This window comes from Nyctereutes procyonoides, unplaced genomic scaffold, assembly GCF_905146905.1.
Source record: "Nyctereutes procyonoides isolate TBG_1078 unplaced genomic scaffold, NYPRO_anot_genome, whole genome shotgun sequence".
NCBI classification, from domain to species: domain Eukaryota; kingdom Metazoa; phylum Chordata; class Mammalia; order Carnivora; family Canidae; genus Nyctereutes; species Nyctereutes procyonoides.
In genome coordinates, this window is record NW_026575117.1 from 16125717 (window position 1) to 16145226 (window position 19510).

Below are 19510 nucleotides of genomic sequence, written 5' to 3' on the forward strand. Positions count from 1 at the left end.
AAGGAAGACATTACATTTCATGCAAGGACAACAGATCCTTCTCTCAATATTGAGGAAGGAAGATAAATGGATACATAATATACTATAGCTTAGTAAATCCCTCTCATCTGGAAATATCCCAGGTATTTCTTTGATAAGAAGAAACACCAAACCTTGTCTTGGAGACCTTCCCAGAAACTAACAGCTAGACTGAGTCCTGAGGGAGGTAGAGATACTAGTCATGTGTAAGTCGAAAAGAGAAAGCACGAAGCTGTAAGAATATTTTACAGGACAGATCTTTACATGCTATAATAAAGGACCTCTAGGTATGCATTATTAAAAGACTCTGACTTCATTTTGTTGGGAACTATTGAAATTCTTTCCTTGGGAGGTGATAAATGACATTTTCAACTCTAAAAGCAGCAAGAAGAATTATGAGAAAGGAAAGGCCTAGAGATGTGTACTACTGACTACGATTAATAGTAGTGGAGGTGACAAAATGTGCATTAATTAGAGAAATGTAAAGAAGCTCACATGGTTTACTCCAGGTTTCTCAGAGGTCTTTCTTTATTGTTTGAGCTGAAGTTGTGTGCATCTGAAGGTCTGTTTGCTCCCTGATTAAATGATTATCTTGAGTAGAGTTTAAAAATGTCTCCTTTTGAATCACAGACCAATCTTTTTCAGGGTCTGGAATTGAACAGCCGTGTGGTAAATAGTCATTCAATAAATATATTAAGAATGAAAATTGGCAAAATCCAGTAATAGATGACTTTCAGATTGTCTTGGTCAAATTGAGTGAAGGTAGCATCAGTCAATAAGCAAGTAATTTAGGAGAGAATGCAGATGTAGGTAGATGATGATAAGTTCATTTTAAATGACACATCACTTAAACTCTCTTTCCTTAATGTAAAGTATTAATAATAATATCAACCTTTAATATTATTGTGAATGCTAAAGAAGATAACATATCAAGCTGGATATCTTAGTCTTAAGCATGAATATATGGTCTCTACTCAGATTACCTAGACAAAAAAATCACTATTTCAGGTCCCCTCATTTTAGATACAAGTCATCTAATATTTCTGAGTACCGTCTTAATCATCTGTGAGATGGGAGTTTCTCACAGAATTATTGTTGGAGCTAAATAAAACAATCTGTGACAGTTGCACTATATGCACCCTAGACATTAATATAAAGCATTCCAGATGCTTTTCCCAAAGAGGAAAACTTCACTGATACAGATTAGGCCCATAAAAATGTGCTCCAAGTTTTCCTTCTCCCCATTTGATATAATGCATCGGAAGAACCAGGACTCATGGTAGTATTTCTGTCTTCATATCATGCATGCTCTATTAATTTACTAAGTTATACAACTTTCTTTTATATTATTAAAATGCAAGAATAATTTCAATTTAGAAAAGTTGTTGTTAAAAAGTTCAATGCAGAAATAGGCAATGTGTTACAATATGATTTTGAAGAATACTGTTGGTCAAGATAAGCATCTTCAATTAGAAATGCCAGAATGGAAAACAAATAATCCAACTCTACAGTTGTAAACTCCAGATGGTTTGAAACAGTATTTCTAGTTGAAGAATTTTACACCAGCTGGTATTTTATTCATACATGCTAGGTGTCCAGCAAAAGCTAAGATTGCAGTAGTCTAAATAGAAAGGTCTCGAAGAACTCATCCATCAGCAAGATAGGAAGAAGGATCCTCTTGGGGGAAAATGTCTCCACTGTCACAGCAGGAAAACTTGATGTGAAAAGATACTATTTCAGGATCCATTCTTGGATTCCTTTGCATCACTGCACAGTGAGCCAAAAATAATAAATTGGTGAAAAATAGACGAAAGGTGACAATGATTGAAATCATTATTTTGAGCATATCACGAATAGATATGATTATTGCTCACTTCAGTCTTAAGAATGTATAATACAGAAAAAATGAGAGGGGAAAATAAATTTGTCAAAGAATGGATGGAAAGGTTTAGGTGAAGAGGCATGATTTAGCAAATATGCCGTTACCGCATTCTGTCAGCATATTGCAAGTAAGTCAATGATTGCTTATGAGGATTAAAATAATCTTACATATTTCCCATCTGAAGCATACATCAGTGATGAACACCTGGAATCTGGAGGACTTAAAGCAAAATCACTGAAATCTGCAAGAGCATTATATATATATATATATATATATATATATATATGTGTGTGTGTGTGTGTATGTATGTATATATATATGGGATTTTATATATATATATATATATATATATATATGACATGAATTAAATAAGAAAGATGAAAACTACAACCTCATATTTTAATAGTAGTCACTAAATTAATAACTGCATGGAGCATTAGAAATCTGTTACAAACAGACTCAATTGTCCAAACTGTGACTTGACTGAGATGTGGGTGACCATATATTACTGCAACAGTTATAGTAAGATAATTCAATTACTTAAATAATTTTAAAAGTGTCCTTGAGAAAAAATACTACAAATATATAGACTTGAATTTTTGGAATGCTAAAAGTAACAGAGGTAAGGCAAGTATATCATTATGCATTATAAAGCAAAGACTATGTGACCACTTGCTTTTGTGTGATATTTTGATGCAGATCTTTTCCAAAAAACATACAAAAATTATAAAAGACATTAGTGAAATGCGACTTAAATTTCTACCAACAGGTGTTCCCTGTGTGGCTCAGTGGTTTAGAGTCTGCCTTCGGCCCAGGGCATGATCCTGGAGACCTGGATCGAGTCCCACGTCGGGCTCGCTGCATGGAGTCTGCTTCTCCCTTTTTCTCTCTCTCTCATGAATAAATAAATAAAATCTTTAAAAAAATAAAATTCTACCAACAGAAATGCACTTTATATAAAACACTGAAAAACAGATTTAAATTTTCAAAATTGATAATGGCACATGTAAGTTAAGCAAAGATTAGTTCATTCTCAACCAGCTGGACTCCATTAGTGATATCCTATGTTAATAGAAAATAACAAAACAAAATTTTGAGTCCTGAAGAATGGCTGGTCTTGGGATTTGACAAGTCTGATCTTGCATATAGCTAAGTTTTTAATACCTAAGTTATATGTTTTTTAAAAATCTGGGGATCCCTGAGTGGCTAGGTGGTTTGGTGCCTGCCTTCAGCCCAGGTTGTGATCTTGGAGTCCCAAGATTGAGTCCCACATTGGGTTCCCTTCAGGGAGCCTGCTTCTACCTCTGCCCCTCTCTCAAATAAATAAATAAAATAAAAAATCTGCTTTTACTGAATCATAGAATATTTTCTCTGCAACTCCCAAAATCCAATTGTATATTGTATAGTTGTCTTCAAATTTCTTCCTTTAAATTTTTGTTCATTTTTTGGCATTTTTCTATACTTTTCTATATTTCCCTAAATAATCTAGTAGATAACTAGCTTTAATTTTTATTGATATTGTTAAAATAATTGAAATATTTTATCAACATCAAAATGTAAAGTATTTATTGTTTTTCTTTCTATAATGATAGGAATTCACCAACATTTCTTTATACTGTCACCATACCCACCTTCAAATTATACTTGCAAAATTAATGGACTTTATATTTTTTAAAATTTTATTTATTTATTCATGATAGACAGAGAGAGAGAGGCAGAGACACAGGCAGAGGGAGAAGCAGGATCCATGCAGGAAGCCTGATGCGGGACTCGATCTGGGGACCCCAGGATCACGCCCCTGGTGGAAGGCAAGTGCTCAACTGCTGAGCCACCCAGGGATCCCCCAGGGTTCTTTTTTTAAAATTTTTTTTAATTTTTATTTATTTATGATAGTCACAGAGAGAGAGAGGCAGAGACACAGGCAGAGGGAGAAGCAGGCTCCATGCACCGGGAACCCGACTTGGGATTCGATCCCGGGTCTCCAGGATCGCGCCCTGGGCCAAAGGCAGGCGCCAAACCGCTGAGCCACCCAGGGATCCCTCCTCAGGGTTCTTTATTCAATATTATCCTTCTGTTACTGTGATACATGAACAATAATTTGATGATATAAAATTTGTCAATCATAACATTTTTTCTCAAAACTATTTTCATTCCATTTCTTTTTTTTTCTGTTAGCTTCAGGTGACACTTTGCCAATTTGTATTTGCTTTCTTTTATCTTTATAGCAAGCATTTTTTTCATTTGTTTTGCCTATTATATTGGCCAGTTTATTTGTGGGATTCTTTCTTTGCTTTAAAATTTTATAATTTCACCGGAATTAGTGAATTTAGTAAATTGTAAGTTGTAATTAGTAAATTAAGTTAGTGAATTTCACTTAGTAAATTGTGATTATGTAAATATTCTCATTGTATCCTACACAATTCTAATTATAATTTCTGCATTGTTCGTTTTGTGTTTTACAGTTATAAATGGAAGTTTATTATGTTATTGTTTCTTGGGTCCTTACCTTCCCTAGTCAAGAGTCCTGTTTTTCAAAGCCTCTCAAGTCCCTACTATCCCTTCTTCATTATATTCTATATATTTCCATCTCATCTTCCTTTGGTTAAGGAGTTAATATTTTCTTGAGTTTTATTAAGGTTTCAAAGACACGTCTTTTTGACAGTATGTTTTTTCTCTATGACATGTCTCCCCTGACTCCAAATTTTCTTAAAAATATTCATCAATTTCTCCTTTTTAGATGAAGTCTCTGTTCTCACAAATCCCTTTTATGTACCTTCAAAAAGATTAAGAACTGAGAGAGAGTAATGCTTCTCCACGATTCATTGTGGCTAATTAATATGAGGTATTTTCATCTTTCTTGGGGTTTTTGTTTTTTTCATATTTCATTTAACCAAGATTATTTGTTAATTGTAGTAAATTTCCTCATCAGTACTTTCTTACATCTCTAGTGAACCATTTATAATTATAAATGGTTTGGGTTAAAGGTTTATACTTTTACCAATATTGTTGGCTATTTGAACAGAATTTTATTTTATTTTATTTTATTTATTTATTTTTGAACAGAATTTTATATAAAAATTAAACCAAATAGTCTAACTTGTTTCAACACTTTCCAAAATGAATATATTTGTTTCCAACACTAAATGTTACATATTTATTGAAAGATCACTGTATAAAACAAGCTGGTTCCATACATAATCTGAAATAAAAGTTATTGAAAATATTAACTGTATCTATGATAACTTTATTTTAAACAACTGTCTATCATTTATTTTCTAGAGTTCTGCTGGCTATTATTTTACTGTTTTCTGTTGAGTTTATTAGGTGTACTAGCAAAGCAAAAGTTATAATGTTAATCCTGCTGTAATTATACAAATCTTTGTATTGTTTTTCTATATGCTTTTACATCATAAGCAGCAGATTCTGTATGATAATTAAAAATAAAAATTCTACAGGAATATTTGTAAATCCTTGATATAATTTTAGCTTTTGTGTTTTGTGAATTAATTCCAAAATTCCAGGGAACTTAAATGAAGATTATAAAAATAAAATGTAATTTAAAAAATGTTTAAAAGTCAAGTTGAATTTGCCTTCTTTTTCATTGTGAATATTTTTAATAATTTAAAAGAGGGAAAAATATCCTTGATAAAACTGATATGTAGAATGCGAACAGCTTGTAATGTTCAATTTCTTGAACAGATTGGTAGTTATGTGGGTTTATTCCACTTTAAGAAAATTCATCAACTAGTGCACCTTTCTTAGTGTATGCTACATGTCAATAAAAATCTTTACTTCTGAAATTCAATTTGGTTTGTAGGCCAAAAATTATTGCCTAAGTCCATCCCAGAATCTTCAGCACAGCTGAAATACCAGCTTTTGTTTTTGATGTTTTAGCGTGGTTGTTTTTCATTGTTCATAAGATTATCTCCCACAAACTTTCACATTCTACTATCTAAAACATGTTTCAGATATTTTATTAAGAAATCCTAGGACTTTTGTAGCAAATGAGTTTTCTGGTTATTGAGTTGGCTATGTTTCAAGAAACAGAAGTGCCCAGAATGCATCTGGTTCTGTTTTATTTCTATAAATTTTAATTTTACTTGAATTTGCATACTTAGTACTATTTTCAGCCCAGTAAAATTTCTTTCAATTCTAAGTGTGATTTTAGTTTGTATCCCGATTACTTCTTTGAAACACCTGTAATTTCCAGATGGCTCTTTGTTCCTTCATCTCCTCTCTCATAATTTTCAGCTCTTTGGCTTGTTATTGTACACTTAAAGAGCCTCTCAAGTATGCTCTTAACAGCAGTCATTAAATTTCCATAGGCTCATTTTACTCTTTGCTGCCTCCCATTTTTATTTTACTTTTGTGTCTTTAGTTTGATTTTAATCTTTTACTCTCATCCAGACTTCTTTTTCTCATCAGTTGTTCTTTTCACATGACTTTTTCTTACCCAGTTTCTAATTTTCCTGACAAGTGGAACAAAATATTTATATAAAAACTTTAATTCCTAGCATATGTGACTACTAGGACTACTTTTTAAAAGATTTTATTTATTTATTTATTTATTTATTTATTTATTTATTTATTTTATTTTATTTTATTTTATTTTATTTTATTTTATTTTATTTTGAGAGAGAGAGCTCACAAGTGAGTGGCAGGAGGGAAAAGCAGACTCCTCGCTGAGTAAGGAGGCCAACTGGGGACTCCATCTCAGGACCCAGGGATCTTGACCTGAGCTAAAGACAGATGCTTAACCAACTGAGCCACCCAGGTGTTCCGTCTAGGACTAATTTTTAATCTCTGTTCACAACTATATCTTATTTGAAGGCTCTAAACCTATCAGGAGCTAATATAGTTCCACCAGCCAAGTCATCCTTTCTGCTTCTAACCATAAGATCCTTACATGGATGTGGAAACCAGCAGACATGTTTGTTTTTTTTAATCCACAGCATTGTTTGTTTGCTGTTTTAAAACAATGTAGATCTTTTCTGAGCTAGGTGTAAGAACCAGTGTCAGGCATTACGTTAGTTGGAATTTTTTTCTAAAACTGATAGGTATTTTATTTACATAGGATATACTTACATGTATTTTATTTACACATAATTATTTACGTATGGTATGTTTATACACCTTTATGTATATTAAGGATATTCAAAGATTAATTTAGGACACAATTAGTAAAGTCTTAGAATTTTTAAATCAAATATTTTTTTTTTCAAAGCTATTCTTATCTACTTATTTTTTTTAAAGATTTATATATTTATTTTAGTGAGAGAGAGAGAAAAAGCATGCATGATGGAGGGAGGGGCAGAGAGAGAGGGTGAGAGAATCTCAAGCCGACTCTGCTGATCACAGAGCTTGATGCAGGGCTCAATCTCAGGACCTTGAGATCATGAATCAAGCCTAAATCAAGAGTTTGATGCTTAACTGACTGAGCACTCATTTGCCCCTCTACTTATTTTTTATTCAATTCCCATGCTTAGGATTGTCAATAAACTGGTCTTACTAAATCCTTTGATTCCCTGTAAAAGACTACTCTAGTATCAATAAAATTTTTGTTACCTTCTTACTTTATCTAAACATGTTCAATCCTTACTTATTTTCCAGGAATGTTTTCCCATTTTCATTGGAAAAATAAAAATTGTGTATATTTTTTGTATCCATTTTCAAGATAGTGTTGAATATAGATATCTTTATAATTTAAAATGAATGTTATTTCTCTTCTTTGAATTCCTTGCAGTGTTTTCTATATACTACACAACCTCGCCTTGCCTTATATTCCAGTTATCACAAATTTTTTTCTCTATAGATGGTAAAAACGGTCATTAACAACAAGTATTATTTCTTCAACTCATTGTTTAAACTCATAGCACGAATACATGTCTTAGTACAAACACACATATGTATCATGCATATAGGTCTAGATACATAGGTAATACATAAACATAGATAATGATGCTTTACTTATCACAGTATTCATTACATATAATTTAACTACACCAGTAGATTTAGCTAGGAGTTTTATAGAATGAATATTCTACCTATTAGATACATAAATCATATTTAAACCAAGAAATGAAAAGATAGTACATTTTTCTTCTATCTTTATTTATAAAATTCAAACCAACATGTATCATTATCTCTAGTTCTTGCAGAAAATCCTTGGGAAGGTGGTGCAGTTTATGTCTATGAACTAGTCAAGAGGAGCTTTACTTTTTTTTAGAAAAATATTTTATTTATTTGAGAGGGAGAGATAGCAAGAGAGAACAGGAGCAGGGGGCAGGGAGGAGAAGCAGGCTCCCCTCTGAACAGGGAGCCAGATGCAAGGCTCAGTCCCAGGACCCTAGGATCATGACCTGAGCTGAAGGCAGATGCTTAACTGACTGAGACACCCAGGTGTCCCATGATGGAGCTTCACTTAATCTAAGCAGAGCAGAGTGATGAGGGCACTCTGATATTGTGACAGAGCTGTTATGACAAAGTTACTCAGATATATCCAGGAATATACCAAAGATGTTTATGAAAGAGCATAATTACAAACCATTAAATTACAGAAAAAAAAACCCTAATATATGCTAATTTAATTTATGGTTTTTCACTAGGGAAAGAAACAGGAATGAGGCAGAATGAAAGATGGTGTAAAGCTCCTGCCTTTTTGTTAATCTCAGAATCAAAGAAGACTCTTTTCATTTTCTGTGAATTTACTTGAATATCAAGAGTGAAATTTTAAATTCTAAATTTCCCTTGAGGCTGACAATTTTATTTGTTTTTATTTTTAAAAGATTTTATTTATTTATTCATGAGAGACACAGAGAGAGAGAGACAGAGAAGCAGAGACACAGGCAGAGGGAGAAGCAGGCTCCATGCAGGGAACTCAACGTGGGACTCAATCCCAGGGCTCCAGGATCAGGCCCTGGGCTGAAGGCAGCGCTAAACCGCTGAGCCACCCTGGCTGCCCGAGGCTGACAATTTTATACTCATTGGTATAAGCTATAATATAGATGTGGCTGCTTAGCAATATAATTTGTTTTTCTGTTTCTAATTCAAGATTGGGTAAGATGGATCTCACTGTATTTTGTGAGCTTTTTATTTACTTTATCATATGGTTGCATGTTTTAGATACTCTTGAATAATTAAGGAAGATTTACTCTGTAGCCCACAACATAAACCTTTTATTATTTCCAGACTTTACAATATTTTTTTCTTAAATTCTGAGTTTTCTTCAATATTTAGGACATATGTACATTTTGTTTTATATAATATTCATTTCAAAAGAAATACAATTGGTATTTGAGTGATAGTATTCTAACTTTAATGGGTGACTCAGGTCTAACTTTTTTTTTAGGCCTAACTTTTTAAATCACTGAATTTTTCAAAGAATTATGAAAGTTACATGTACTTAGAAAAATGAAATAGAATAAAATTAATGACATAAAAACTGGAAGCTTTCTATAATTTAGCTAAGCACTAGAAATGAAGAATCAGGAATATAGTAGCATCCACTACTTAGCAATAAAAAAAATAGGAGTTATCACATTTTAGGATTTGACAATGTTAATAGTGACTCACTACTTCCATTCCAGAGTAGAGTGCCTATAGAATTTTGAGAAATGCTTGTATGGAGGAATAAATAGGAACCCACTCAGGCTTAAAACCTTGGTAATTTCAGTTCAGTGACATTTTACAAATCACTTATTTTAAAGTCTAATTGTTGGGACGCCTGGGTGGCTCAGCAGTTTAGTGCCTGCCTTTGGCTCAGGGTGTGATCTGGGGATCTGGGATCAAGTCCCATAGCAGACTCCTTGCATGGAGCCTGCTTCTCCCTCTGTCTAGGTCTCTACCTCTCTCACTCGCTCTCTCTCTTTCTGTACCTCTCATGAATAAATAAATAAATATTTGTCGTTTCTAATGGCTGAGGAATATTCCATTGTATACATAGACCACATCTTCTTTATCTATTCATCTTTCGAGGGACACCAAGGCTCCTTCTACAGTTTGGCTATTGTCGACATTGCTGCTATAAACATTGGGGTGCAGGTGTTCCGGCGTTTCACTGCATCTGTATCTTTGGGGTAAATCCCAGCAGTGCAATTGCTGGGTCGTGGGGCAGTTCTATTTTTAACTCTTTGAGGAACCACCACACAGTTTTCCAGAGTGGCTGCACCAGTTCACATTCCCTCCATTTGCTTCGAAGTGGATGGAACTGGAGGGTATTATGCTGAGTGAAATAAGTCAATCGGAGAAGGACAAACATTATATGGTCTCATTCATTTGGGGAATATAAAAATTAGTGAAAGGGAATAAAGGGGAAAGTAGAGAAAATGAGTGAAAATATCAGTGAGGGTGACAAAACATGAGAGACACCTAACTCTGGAAAATGAACAAGGGGTAGTGGAAAGGGATGTGAGAGGAGTTGGAATGACTGGGTGATGGGCACTTGGCGGGAAGAGCACTGGGTGTTATGCTATATGTTGGCAAATTGAACTTCAATTAAAAAAAAGGAACAATAAATAAATAAAATCATTTAAAATAAAGTCTAATTATTTTATTATCTAAAAGTGAAAACAATAAAAATATCTCTCAAAAATAGAATAAATATTAATCTGAGTATATAGCATATAAGAGCTGCTAAATAAAAATTAGTTCCAGTTACTTTTTTTTTTTTGTCTTCATTCTACATAACACAACTTCTTTTATTCTACCTTCTTGGTTCTCAAAGCGATAAACTAAGGAGTTTTGAAAAGGAAAGGTGTTTGGTCCATATGATAAAAAAAAAAAAAAAGAAAAAAGGTGTGTGACCCATATGGAAAAATTACTGGTTTGGATTGCTCTCTGATAATTGGCTCTCTGATACTCACTTCAAAAATATTATTTATTTTTATACTATTATAAAAATTACACTATATATAATAATTATAATAAAGCATTTAAAAGAAAAGTTACTAAATTTATCCCTAAACTTCATATCCTACTTTTATATTCTTCTCTTCCCCAAAGTTCCACATCTGTTGTTTTTAGCATGAATTGCTACCTCTTATGTATGAGTGATTGTATTGCCAAAATTTTAATAGTTAAATTCAGAGCAAACATAAGGAAAGCCATGAAGTAAAATAGCACATTTAATAAGAATTTTTTTTTAATCTAGAGATAATCAGCTCCCCATACTTCTGTTAAACAGATTGAACCCAAGTGTAGGCTGACTAGCTATGGCCTTTTCTTTATGTAGCAAGATTTAGCTATCATGCCCCTTTGGGGAGCACCTTCATCTTAATCATTTGGAGTATGAGGATTTCTGTGTCTGCTCTGACGTCAATTTCCCTGATGTACTTGGCTCCAAAGTATTACTCATGCGCACAATTTGTACATCTGCTCACCTTCTTGAAGAGAAGATTGTCTCCTTGGCCTCAATCCTCAGAGTGGAGAGGGTATGAGAAATAAACATTGGTCTTAACCACCCCATTCCAAACTCACCAGTGCCCATTTCTTATTACATTCAAATCCCCACTAACGTAAAACTATTATATGTGAAATTTCCTTATAAATCTTTGAGATAGAGGAAGGTTACAATATATTTTATTATAGGATAAAAACACTTACATTTGAATATTTTTACTGCTAGTTTTCTTGGCCATTCATGCCAAGAGATCCATTCTCATTAAATGTTTCTGGAATAGCTTTTCTCTGTCAAGGTCCTTCTCCAAGTTTCAAGATCAGCTACACTTTCTTTCCTTAAATTTATAGTAGGAAAATTTCTCATGGAGTGTTATGATGAAGACACCAGCAATATCCTCTTGTTTGATTTCTTTGACTCGCTGAACCAGGTTAGAGGGATTTAATAATGATAAAAAGCTTATGAAGATATTTTCCTAAGTGACAGAAGACCAAATTCAATGTTATATGTGATAAAAGGCAAGTTATTTAAAATTTCAAAACTATGATTTCTCAGCTATATAATGGAAATGATTATTCATCTCAAAGAGTACTGTGGAGAATTAAGTGAACTGAAGCATGTAAAGCACTTAGAATAGTCTATGTTGTTGTACAATAAGTCTTTCATCTTAGTCATTGTTTTGTTATTGGTGCTCACTCTGCTAGTCACTCATTTGACACATATTTATTGAGTGTCAGCTCTGTGTCAGGTTCTATTAAGGTAGTTGGAGAATAAGCGAGAATAGAGAGTGCCTGTGCCCCCAAAGAATGAAAATAAACAAGCAATACCATTATTTAAGACAGTGATATAACTTTGAAGGAAGATGAAGCAGAGGCAGGTCATTTTCATAGCTATGGAGGGCACCTCAAAGATTTCATTTGGGTAGAGATCTGAACGATGAGAAAAAAATAAGTCCAATGTAAAGATCAGTGTGAAAAATATTTCATGCAGAAGGGACTGGAAGGGCAAGCATTTTGTAGCTAAAATGAGCTTGGCGTGGCTTAGCAACAACAAAAAAGGCTCAATTGCCTAGGACAGAATGAGCAATAGATGATCATCACAGATGAGGTCATAGAGCAGATGTCTGCTTGTCCAGGACCTTGAGTATTATAGTAATAAATATGCAGTTTTTCACTGTCATGAGAATGACCAGAGGACTTTGACTACAAAGTTACTGAACTCTTAGATTTTGGAAATACTTCCCGTGATTCAATGCATAGCAGCATTGAAGCAGCTTTGTGGATTAGGTTAATTCTACTTTCACAGGGAAATAAGATACTAGGTCTTCAGTGCAAAAAGAAAAGAAATATTTGAAGATTTAAGTAAAAAAAAAAAGTGAAATAATTATCTTAAAGATAACTGACCAGGGAAATATAGAAGTGTTCTGGGTAGTTCTAAGGCCTGATCAACAGGATTATAAAGGTTTCTCTTAATTTAGGTTTAGGGACAAAGTTGAGGAAGTAGAAGGTAAGGTAAACCAGATTTGGTGTTTTTCCAGTGAGAGAGGAAGACACAAGCAAGTTAAGGCTGAATACAAACTAGAAGCTATAATGTTACGCTTTAGTAAGGAGAGAGGAGACATCAGGAGAAAAGGAAAGTAATCATTTGGTATGGTCAGTGGATTAAAGAATGCTGATACAGCGAAAAAACTGTTGGAGAGGTGTTACTAGGTTACGTCTGTTGAAACGTTTAGAGGTGGTAGACAATAAATGAGATCCTGAGGTTGTGGATTTTTGTTTTTGTTTCTGTTTTTTTTTTTTTTTATGACAGTTACTGGAAATAACTAGTTTTAGGGAATGGAAATTAATGGAGACTCATGGTAGAGTATTATCCACCTAACTACAGAAATTAATACTAAAGTAACTGGTTTTAGGGGATCCCTGGGTTGCTCAGTGGTTTAGCACCTGACTTCAGCCCAGGCATGATCCTGGAGTCCTGGGATCGAGTCCCACATCAGGCTCCCTGCATGGAGCCTGCTTCTCCCTCTGCCTGTGTCTCTGCCTCTCTCTCTCTCTCTCTTCTCTTCTCTCTCTCTCTGGTGTGTGTGTGTCTCTCATTAATAAATAAGTAAAATCTTAAAAAAATAAAGTAATTGGTTTTAATTTTCCTCATTTAAAATTACATCTCCTAGGGCACCTGAGAGGATCAGTCTGTTAAGCACCTGCCTTCAGCTCAGGTCCTGATCTCAGGGTTCTGGAATTGAGCACCATGTCAGGCTCTTGGCGTCTCCTATTTTTGTGTCTCCCCTCAGTCATGATCGCTCTCCCTCCCTCTCTCTTTCTCTCTCTCCCAAATAAATAAATAAAATTTTTAAATAAATAAATAAAATTACATTTCCTCATTTTTCTGTCCACCATTCTCTCAGATATATAATCTATCTAAAGACATACTTACATAAAATAGATTTTCAGAGTAAATGTGTCAGATATTTTTAGATTGAAACTTTTATTATCAAAGAGAGAATGAATCTAGAACCACACATTGTTTGGGGGTAACAATATCCACTGGTGAAAACTGACCTATAATACAGAGGACAGCAATGTCAGGGGTTTCTACCTTCTAAGAGATAAGCAGAATTAGATAAATGGGAAATCTGTTAAAGATTATAGATCCACCTGCCATATGTCCTTTGGGCTTTTTCATTTCTTATTATTTTCTTTCCTAGAATTAAAAATAAATATGTGATTTTGCAACAAAGAGGACTATATCCATATACTAAGTAGATCAAAGCATGAAGATGAGAAGGGTCCAAATCCCCAATGGGTTTTGCAGAGCAGCCCCACTAATGCTATCTCTAGATATATGATTATGTGTAAAAAGTCCTGTAGGGCAAAGGTTAAATAACTCTTTCAGTATATCTGTTTTCTTTTGATCTTTTTCTTACAGATTGGTCAGCTCTATTGTCAGTTAATCCATCTTTCATGGGGGTCCATTAAAAAGAAAGCTCACAAGCAATAATCAGTATATTGCTTTCCAAATTTTTTCCCATTAGCTCTGAGTCAGTGAGCAAAAATATAACCAAATTTTTTTGCTACAGCATAAAATGGCATTCCACCTTTTCAAAAACCTACACTATTTGGGTCTCCCCTGCCCAAATCTCTCTCTCTTTGTATAGTCCACTTACATTTTAGATTCTGTTAATTATAGCACACTACTAACCTCTAGTAAATTCACTAACAAGGTGACAAAATCTACTTTATGCAAAATCACTCAAATTGCTAAAACAAATAGATTAGTTTTCCACACATATCAAGAAAGCCTTGAAAGAGATTAGGTCAAAATAGAACTGATATTTTATACTCATTTGTAATGAAAATAAAAATCATTACATGGGGAAATTATCCAAGCCTGTTTGCAAGGTAATAGTTTGCTTCCTCAAAACGAAAAGGAGGGGCCCCCGGGTGACTCAATGGTTGAGTGTCTGACTTTGGCTCAGGTCATGATCCCAGGGTCCTGGGATCGAGTCCCACATCAGGCTACCCACAGGGAGCCTGCTTCTCCCTCTGCCTATGTCTCTGCCTCTCTTTCTGTGTCTCTCATGAATAAATAAATAAAATCTTTAAAAACAAAACAAAAACAAAGCCAAGAGGATAGCCTGTTCTGCTCTAGTATATAACATAATGTAAGCATAAGAGTGACAATCCCCATCACCTTTTCCAGATAATACAATTGAATCAAGGGGATGCCATCCGTTATCTTTATTCTACTGGTCAGGAGCAAGTTATTGGTTCTTCTGGCACTCAAGGGTAAAGGATTATACAAAAGCATGACTCATTACAGATCAGTTTATGATGTGTCAGCCACACTATATACACTATTTTTTTTAAATAGAGAAAAATGGTTGATTTCAAAGTCATTATCAATAAGGATTGTTGAAAAAACTATAGAATATGTATTTATTTATACTTATTTAGATATATTTTAATTCAAAAAGTAATTAAACTAATTTCTGTGCTAAAGTATGTATAATTTATTACTTTTAGATATACTTGTAAAATTTTAAGTTTGTATTAGCTTACTTTTCTTAGAATACTCACTTCTATTCTATCCACATTCTATTCTAACAGCATATTATATATTTTAATATTAGAAACAGGAATTTTATGGGTCGACAATGAGAGCAAAACATTTAGTACATGAGTTTACTTCCTTTTTCATACCAAATTACATGAAATGGAGGAATAGATTTGCAGGAAAAGCTTATAATGATATTGGCTAAGTATTAAGAGATTCCTTGAAGATTGCAGAATAGATGGATTTTAATTGATAGAGGACCAGAACAAAAACCATAGTGCCAAATGCATGCATAAAGTTCATTATTTTTACTGTCATTACCTTAGGTGCGATGAGGGGATCAGGTTTCCAAAGAAATATCAAATTCACATGCAGAACGTGCAGTATATCATCTAATACAAACAATTTTGGCTAAGTCTAGGCCCTTTTGGCAGCCTATCCTCACGAAGTACGACTTTGGAAGTGGTTCCCCTACCAAACCCACTCCTATCACCAATTCACAGACTAACTCTAGTAAGGAATTTCGCAGGCCAATAGCAAGGAATTTCGAAGGCCAATGCAGGAGAGAGAAAAGCAGAACCCGAAGTAACACTGGATCTGAACAAAACAACAGAGAAAACACACAAATACATGTGCAAAGGAAAAGGAAACATTTTTGTATTTGAATATTGCATATCAGTGTGCTGCTTTAGACAAAAGAAAGCTGGATATTTCTCTGAGGGCAAGGAAGTAGGAAAGTAATTTTGATAACTAAATGTTTCTAGAAAGAATTGTCAGCTTCCTTCTACTGCACAGCTAACCTAGCTGTATGTCCAGAACCAATCTCACCCATAATCGTAACAGCAGATTCTTCTATTCAGAGTTTTCATTGTCTGCTAAAGAAATGGGTAATTATTACATGGGTGGCTCATTTTACCTTCAGGGACTAGCACAAAATCTGACTCATAAGAGTCTCAAAAAAAATATATATATATATACACACATATATGTTTTAGATCGTTTTACATAATCTCTACATCCAACGTAGGGCTTGAATTCACAACCCCAGGATCAAGAGTTGCACCCTTCACCAAACTGAGCCAGCCTGGCACCCAGGGTCTCAAAAATATTTACCAAAATGCCAATATTTGAGGAAAACTAGTACCATATTTTTTAAAAAAAAATCCAAAACCAGAATAATTTACCAATAATGAAACAATTAATACAAAGTCAAAAGAATACTATTTTTAAAAGTATAACAAATCTTTCATAAAAAATGATTTTATTAAGAGAAAGGAATTGAGATTTCAGATATTGGGTCTTTAAGAAAAAAAATTTAAAAATCTAAACCGATTTTTTTAGAGAATGAAGAGACATCTAAAATAGAATTATAAAAAGTTTGAAAATATAAATGAAAAAATATATGACATAAGATTAACAGCAAAAATGAAGAAGGCAGGTAATAATAATATTAGCAATAAAAATATAACATGAAAAACTAAATGAGCCCAATATATATATATACCTTATTTACAGTTAAAACCTAGAATATAATAATGTTCATAATGTATTCAAAACTGCTATGAACATATTTAAGCCAAAACTTTCAGAAATACATAAATAAATGGATAAATTTACTAAATAAGCTTTTCATAAATCAACAGAGAATATTTAAAATATGAGTAGGACTACAGAAAATTAGGACAACACATTATTATACTTAGGCTAGTGGTTGTATATAGATATAAATATTGACCAAAGGCAAGTGTAATTTAATTATTTTTCTAACACCTGTAGAAATTTTATTTTTAAAAATGGCCAAATAAATACTGAACCTCAAAGAAAAGTGTCTGGAGTATAAGAAGATACAGATTCTGCTAACAATCTTTCAAGTTGGATGTCATGGTTTGTCTCCTTATATTACGGTATGATTTTCTTTCATTTTAATTACTATAAATATATGTACCTCCATTACTTGTGAATTGATATTTTCATTAAAATTTAAAAAAAATTCTTGGGAGTGTGAAAAAAAAGCTATCCTAGGAGGTTATTACCTTTGTCAATTTGATTGCTTTCCATTGAGGCATAACAAGTATAATCTTGGGCTTTATTAAGAGAATATTATTTAGATATACCAGTTTAGCTCTATTATTTTGGTAACAAAAAGTATTTTTGGACTTTAACAGGATTTGATGCTGGTTAAATAATTGATTACAAAGAAAACTAATTGCTAAATTTCAACAGTAATTTTACAATAGAATTCGTGATCTCTGAAGCCATACATGGCATGAACATAAAGAACATTATGGAAACTTGGCTCCCCTGTACAATGTTTGGCACAGACTTAAATTTGAATGCAAAATTGTTTTTCAGATTTTTTTTAACTTCTTGATTATCAATATGGGTTAAACAAGCTACTTTTAAATGTAGATAAAAAGAACAAAATGACAAAATGAACAAAAATAGAAAAAGTTTCAGTAAAAAGCTATAAAGACTTGTAAAATCATTAGGCTCTGCGCATGGCAAAATAATATTTCTTAGACATTGTTAAGTCAGAGCTTTTTGGCTTGTTTCTTCTTTTAGTTTTTAGAAAATTACTCATAAAATGTTTGTTTTTTTTTTTTCAGAATGTTGAGTATATAAACATAATTAACCTCCTTCCATGATAGAAATGTGAGCATGTGGAACTGTACTCTCATCCCGTAAAGAAAAAGTATTCCAAGCTCTCAGTGAAGTAAAAATGCACCCACAAATTTGATAAAAATGTTATGCTTAAACAGTTAACATTTGGAAAAGACAGGAATTGTTCTTATGTGATGTAAATATTAATTAAAAATAACTTTGTATCATATTGTATGCTACACAAACTTAAAAAGCATGATGTCTTGGAAATAAAATTTCAAAAATTTGGAATATACAAAAACATGTATGTCTTTTCTTAAAAAATAGGATGAATTTATGCTTACATAAGAGTTTCAACATATTTTATCTCAATAAGAAATTGGAATGTAAATGAATTGTAATAAAAAGTTATTAAGCAACTTTGTATTTTATTAACCTACCTGAATTTGGATGTAATTCTTTAACAGCAATATTCTATTACCATAAATATTTATTTATACTTGTTTTTTAGTTTGGATCCCTATTATATTATGTATTCCTCAGAAGCCAGGCATATGCTGTATTTTCAATACCTGTGCTTTGATAACACCAACTAGATATAGATTGAATAATTAGTGAATGACACTAATTATCTAAAGTTCTGATGAGGTTTTAAATCCTCAATTGAATGCATTTAATAATCAATAACAAACAATAACATATAATGTGGGGAGCACAAGTTACCTGTTAGGTACTGGACTATATGATTTCTGTTCAGCTTCAAAAATACTTGAAATTATTATTGTTATCTGCATTTTGTTGACACAGAGAGTTAACTGTCCTGCCACATGATACCATTTTAGTAAAGACAGTCCCTGACTTACAGTATTCTACTTATAATTTTTGGCTTTAAAATGGTGTGAAAACAACACAGATTCTGTAGTAACCGTACTTGGAATTTTGATTCTTGATCTTTTCCTGGGCTGGTGATGGGCTGTCCAATATTATCGTGTTGTTGGGCAGTAGCTGTAGCTTCCAGTCAATCATGAGGGTAAAAAAGTGACACACTTAACAGCCATTTTATATCTGTATAAGCATTCTGTTTCTTTTTTAACTTTTAAGACAGTAGTTAATAAATTACATGTATTTGACACTATATCATAAAATTGACTTTGTGTTAGATGATTTTGCCCAACTGTAGGCTAATGTAAGTATTTTGAGCATATTCAATGTAGGTGAAGCCAAGCTATGATGTTCAATAGGTTAGATATATTAAAACATTTTTGAGTTACTATTGTCAAATTACAATGGGTTTATTGGGCTGTACATCATAAGTTGAGGTGCATCTGTATATGTATTCTAGGCATTTTGATTTAGAATCCATGTTTTTGCCACTTTACTGTTAATTCCTTTTATTTCTGCTAAACTTTCTACATAGGTCCAAACAATTTTTTATAATATAAGGTGGGCACAGCTGAGATATTTTTTTTATTCAAATCCTGCTTACTTGGCTACTATGAAAATATCCTCTGCCATTTAAAAATAACATTTCCTTCCTTCCAGGTAGCAACGTTAGCTGTAGA